At 47.2% G+C, this 4517-nt stretch overlaps 1 non-coding gene across 1 annotated transcript; it reads right to left on the bottom strand.

The window, feature by feature from the left end:
• Window positions 1-4232: 4232 nt before the first annotated feature.
• TRNAM-CAU (transfer RNA methionine (anticodon CAU)) lies at window positions 4233-4305 on the bottom strand. Its single transcript has one exon. It is a non-coding gene; the product is annotated as a tRNA-Met (tRNA).
• Between the last annotated feature and the right edge of the window lie 212 nt (window positions 4306-4517).

The raw sequence follows: 4517 nt of genomic DNA, 5'->3' as shown, positions 1-4517 counted from the left end.
ACTGAACTGAAATAATTCAGAGATCAGAAGAGAAGAATAATAATCCATTCAAATCAACGTCCCCAAACAGACTAGTATTGGTTTCTCAGCAGAAAACTTTCCATGTGGGGGATTTTGTTTTCCCACTCAGACCTTGCCAAGGGAAGCAGAGAGAAAATCTTTGACTTGCCTCCTTCAGAACGCTTGGCCTAGAGACTCTAGCTGTGGGTCACTGTCGTGGCCTTGCTGAGAACAGGGGCATTTTAATAATTTGCAGAGGTCCCAGGGTGTTTGGGGGAGATTATGAGGCTATTACCTTTTGAGATAAAAGCTAAGAAATACAGAACGAGACAATTCTTTCATACATCTGGCCTTTAGACATATTTCATTTAAAGCAGGGGGTCTAACATGCTGTGAGAAAGTGGAAATGTTGGAAGCTCAAATAATTCAGTTTTTTCTAGGTCTTGTGTGTGTGTAAATGGCACAACATGTTAATTTATAAGCACATGGTTCTTAATTTCGTTAAATATATTGTGGTGTGTTAACTATATCAAGTGGGTTGTACAACACAATGACTTTTCCATGCGTTGCCCAAAACATATTTTTAGTATTATTTATATGCACCGAACTCCTTGAACATAAAGTTGTTTATTTCATTCCTGTGCAGTGTGTTGGTAGCTCAGTTAATTGAGTTTATTGTCACTCTGTGTGTGTGTGAGGTACAACATGATAATTTAGTGATGCTGAAAACGTTCCCTTCTCCCTCCGGAACTGCCTTGGAATCACCTTCCCTTTGTAGATTAATCTACTCCTGTCAAGGTTCCTCCCCCAGTCTGAACTCTAGGGTACAGATGTGGGGACCTGCATGAAAAAAACCTCCTAAGCTTATCTTTACCAGCTTAGGTCAAAACTTCCCCAAGGTACAGAATATTCCCCCCGTTGTCCTTGGACTGGCCGCTACCACCACCAAACTAATACTGGTTACTGGGGAAGAGCTGTTTGGATGCGTCTTTCCCCCCAGAATACTTCCCAAAACCCTGCACCCCACTTCCTGGACAAGGTTTGGTAAAAAGCCTCACCAATTTGCCTAGGTGACTACAGACCCAGACCCTTGGATCTTAAGAACAATGAACAATCCTCCCAACACTTGCACCCCCCCCCCTTTCGTGGGAAATGTTGGATAAAAAGCCTCACCAATTTGCATAGGTGACCACAGACCCAAACCCTTGGATCTGAGAACAATGAAAAAGCATTCAGTTTTTTACAAGAAGACTTTTAATAAAAAATAGAAGTAAATAGAAATAAAGAAATCCCCCCTGTAAAATCAGGATGGTAGATATCTTACAGGGTAATTAGATTCAAAAACATAGAGAACCCCTCTAGGCAAAACCTTAAGTTACAAAAAAGATACACAGACAGAAATAGTTATTCTATTCAGCACAATTCTTTTCTCAGCCATTTAAAGAAATCATAATCTAACACATACCTAGCTAGATTACTTACTAAAAGTTCTAAGGCTCCATTCCTGGTCTATCCCTGGCAGAAACCAGCATACAGACAGCCCCAGACCCTTTCTTTCTCTCCCTCCTCCCAGCTTTTGAAAGTATCTTGTCTCCTCATTGGTCATTTTGGTCAGGTGCCAGCGAGGTTACCTTTAGCTTCTTAACCCTTTACAGGTGAGAGGAGCTTTCCCCTAGCCAGGAGGGATTTCAAAGGTGTTTACCCTTCCCTTTATATTTATGACAACTCCTGTGTCTGTATGAGGAAAATATGGTTTCTATGAAAAAAACTCATTGTTTATTTAAAAGGACTGACACCAAACGGCCACACTATGGGGATACAACACCATGAGTAAGAACAGGAGGACTTGTGGCACCTTAGAGACGAACAAATTTATTGGAGCATAAGCTTTCGTGAGCTACATCAGATGCATGCAGTGGAAAATACAGTGGGGAGACTCCTATACACAGAGAATATGAAACAATGGGGGTTACCCTACACACTGTAACGAGAGTGATCAGGTAAGGTGAGCTATTACCAGGAGGAGAGCCGGGTGGGGTCGGGGGGAACCTTTTGTAGTGATCATTGGAATTAATTTGCAAACTGGATACAGATAACTTAGGCTTGAATAAAGACTGGGAGTGGATGGGTCATTACACAAAGTAAAACTATTTCCCCATGTTTATTTCCCGCCCCCACTGCTCTCACATGTTCTTGTCAACTGCTGGCAATGGCCGACCTTGATTACCACTGGAAATCAGAGAAAAAAAGACGAGAGCAGAGTGGTTTCTAGACACCCACCCATCCATCTAACACAGACACACATTAACTTTTCCTTCTCCTTTATGATTCTTTAATGCCTCTGGAAATACCAATTCCTAGAGGCCCCTTTCACAGAGCAAACAACCACAGAGCAATGAGAAAGCTGGGGGCTGCCAGGTTGTTGAGGGCAAGTCTTGAAAGGGATGCCCAAACAATCCAGCTGGATCCCCGGCAACCAGATGTGGGGATTAGCTGCACAGCTGTGGCTGCTGCTCTGAGGAGAGTGGCATAAACTACCTGCCTGTGGATGCAGCCCACCAGCTGGTTCTCCTGGGGCAGATGGTGAGTGGTTGGGCAGGGATGGTGCACCGGCTGGGGTCTGAAATATGAACAGGGGTCTAAGGAACCTCAGCATCACAGTCATCAGGAGTCCAAGCTGCTTGGGGTGAGCTTGTGGGCAATGGCCCAACTGGATTGTTTGTGCATCCCTTTCGCCACGTCCCTTGTGATCCACCAGGGCTTGCAGCACCATGGAAGAGTACCCCTTGCAGTTTATGTAGTGGCCGCCCTGCTGTTCCGGGGCCGAGACAGGGATATGCGTTATGTCTATCGCCCCGCCGCAGTCAGGGAACCCCAGTGCATTAAAGCCATCCACACTGGTCTGCACATTTCCAAAAGTCACGACCCTTGATAGCAGCTGATCAATGATTGTGTTGGCTATTTGGATCACAGCAGGCCCCACAGAAGATTTGCCCACTCTAAACTTATTCCCGACTGATCGCTAGATGTCGGGCGTTGCAAGCTTCCGCAGGGCTATGGCCATTCACTTCTGAACTGTGAGGGCGGCTCTCATTTTGGTGTCTTTGCACTTCAGGGCAGGAGACAGCAAGTCGCAACGCTCCATGAAAGTGGCCCTTACGCATACAAAAGTTTCTCAGCCACTGGGAATCATCCCACACCTGCAACGCGATGAGGCCCCAGCAGTCTGTGCTTGTTTCCTGGGCCCAGAATTGGCGTGCCACGGCATGAACCTGGCCCAGCACCACCATGATTTCCCAATTGCCACACGCCGTGCCATCTTTGTCCATGTCCTCATCAGTATAGTAATCGCACGGTCGTCGTTTCCTCGCCCCGTTTTGCAGGGACTGCACATACTGCTGGATAATGCGCGAGGTATTTACAATGCTTAAAACTGCAGCGGAGATCTGAGCGGGCTCCATGGCGCCTGCACGGGTAATCCTGGAAAACGGGCGCGAAATGTAGGAGAGCAGAGTGGCAGGGGAAGAGTTGCTGTTTGGTTCGTGGTAGCCGAAGAAAGGCGGGAAATGGTTGTCTTCCGTGGTTTTCACGGAGGCGGGAGCCCAGGACAGACAACCCGGAGAAGCTCGGAAGCGTGGCACCAGTGGGAGAGCAGAGTTGGAGGCAGAAGAGTTCGATGAGGAAGAGAAAGAGCAGATAGTAGAGATTACATTGGAAGGGAAGAGGAAATGAGAGGTGGATTCATAGTTGCAGGAGAGCAAGCGGTGCACCATCTGCTGAAAGCAGTACGGCGTCTGCATGCCAAAAAGGCGTGAAATGATTGCCCGCCATGGGTTCCTGATGACACGCACCAGAAACACCCGCAAGAATGTTTTTGCCCCATCGTGCACTGGGAGCGTTACCCAGAATTCCAGTGGGCGGCGGGAACTGCGGGAACTGTGGGATAGCGACCCACGGTGCACCCGCTCCGACGTTCAATGCTAGCCTCGGTACTGTGGATGCACTCTGCCGAATTCATGTGTTTTAGTGGGGACACCGAAGCCTGAATGTCTAAAATAGCTCCCGAAATTTTGAATCGAATAATTTTGAACTAATTTCATACTGTAGACGCACCGTTAGAAAAGTCTGTGTGTGTGTGTTAGATGGATGGGAGGGTGTCTAGAAACCACTCTGCTCTAGTCTTTTTTTCTCTGATTTACGTTAGAAAATCTAAAGCAGGGAGCAAGAAGAGTTGCCTTTTCTGAGGCTTGAACTCAGGACCTTCAGATTATGAGACTGATGCACTGCCCGCTGCGCTAAGAAGGCTTGGAAGAGCTTTAGGCTCGGTGCTTATAGAACCAGCTGAGCAGCGGGGAACCAGCTGAGCAGCAAACAGCAGGACTTTGCCTGGGAGTTCACCTGGAGTGAGCCCACTGAGGCTTAAACCCGAACGACTTCTCTGAGGAATTACTGCATCTCCGGAGGAAGCTCATAGTAGGAAGGTAATATGGATGGGGAGTGTTCAACTGTTGTGACCT

This window comes from Lepidochelys kempii, unplaced genomic scaffold (genome assembly GCF_965140265.1).
Source record: "Lepidochelys kempii isolate rLepKem1 unplaced genomic scaffold, rLepKem1.hap2 scaffold_119, whole genome shotgun sequence".
NCBI classification, from domain to species: domain Eukaryota; kingdom Metazoa; phylum Chordata; order Testudines; family Cheloniidae; genus Lepidochelys; species Lepidochelys kempii.
This window is presented reverse-complemented; position numbering and strand designations above follow the sequence as displayed.